Raw genomic sequence first — 1,545 nt, forward strand, 5'->3', positions numbered from 1 at the left:
GGAATCAGGAAATAGAAAGAAAGGAATAATAAATAAATCAACAAATAATGGAAACAATAACTTACTGGTTAATTTTAAACAAACGGGAGATTAGCCCAGAAATCTCTTCCTGATCAAAGGCCAAATTGTTTCACTGAAGATAACAAAAATATAACAATGAAGAAAACCCAAATTAAAAGAAAAAACCCAATCTGAAGAATACAAGAGGAAGATAAAAGAAGAGAAAGAAAAAGAAAAATGGTAGATTTTAACCCGAAGCAGGACTATAAAAAGGAAGAGCAACGTCTGCTGCAAATGGAGATGAAGGAGGAGCAACGTCTGCTGCAAATGGAAAAGAAGTAGCAGACTTAAAACCCAAAAACGATAATGAAAGGTTTGAAAGGTATTGTGGGTAATTTTTGTAAAAGATGATGGGTAAAAATGTCCTTAAACACATTATAGGGTGTAATGTAATGAGATTGCATTGGTTTTGGACTGCAATCACATTACATCCCTTGACTGCAATGTGATTGCATTGTAATCTTACATTACAGTGTTTTGTTATAAAACAAACACTGTAATGTAATTTAATAAACCACATTGCAGGTAATGTGCTTTACATCCTTCATACCAAACGGCTCCTACCTGTAATCACATTGCATTATAAAATCCCAAACGTCACCTAAAAGATGGATAAATGATATATTATAATTTACTACCACACAAAGTGTAGGTTGCCTTGGGTAATTTCTCCTTTTTAATTGATTGGTGCAATAAATAATAAGACTAATTTAATATTATAGATTATAGATATATGTATATGTCAATGTTATAATCTCATTCTTTCTAAACTAACATCACAAGTGAAGCCTACACTTTAATACACTTGCATGCTTTTTAACTTAAATTTTTAAGTTTTCAAACTTTATCTTTTAAAATAATAAATAATAACATGATAATATGCACTATTTGAACATTAATTATTTAAATTTTAAAAGATGTGAAGTTATTAAATTTGTGTGTGTGTTCTTTCTATAATTACACCCCTCATAATTTATTGAGAAAACGAAAAATAAATTTTGTGAACATTCTAACACAAACCAAATTGTTTTTCTTAATAAAATGACAGATGAAGTCATAATTTAAATATAGGATTCGCTTGGTAATCGTAAAATAACTTGTTGGGAAAAAATTTTTCTATGTAAAGTATTTTACAAGAAATTTTAATATTTTCTACTATTTGGATAAACTCTTGTAAATATTTTTCGTTGTTTGGGTCATCTTGTGGAATATATTTTCCACCATCACTCAAATTATAAAATTTTATAAATGCCCAATTCTCTAACATCTTTATAGGTCTGAAAATATCAATATTCATCAATTGTGTAAAACATTTAAAATTTAATTTTCAATATTAGAATATTGTATAATAAGAAAATAACTAAAAGCATATGCATCAATCAAAATTAAAAATCCTATGCAATAAAAACATTCCATTTATAATAAAACATACTAAAAATATGATTAAGTATCCTTTAAATTCACACACACACACACACTCTCTCT

This window comes from Theobroma umbraticum, unplaced genomic scaffold (assembly GCF_002168275.2).
Source record: "Theobroma umbraticum cultivar Fairchild unplaced genomic scaffold, ASM216827v3 scaffold_95.0, whole genome shotgun sequence".
Classification (NCBI taxonomy): Eukaryota; Viridiplantae; Streptophyta; class Magnoliopsida; order Malvales; family Malvaceae; genus Theobroma; species Theobroma umbraticum.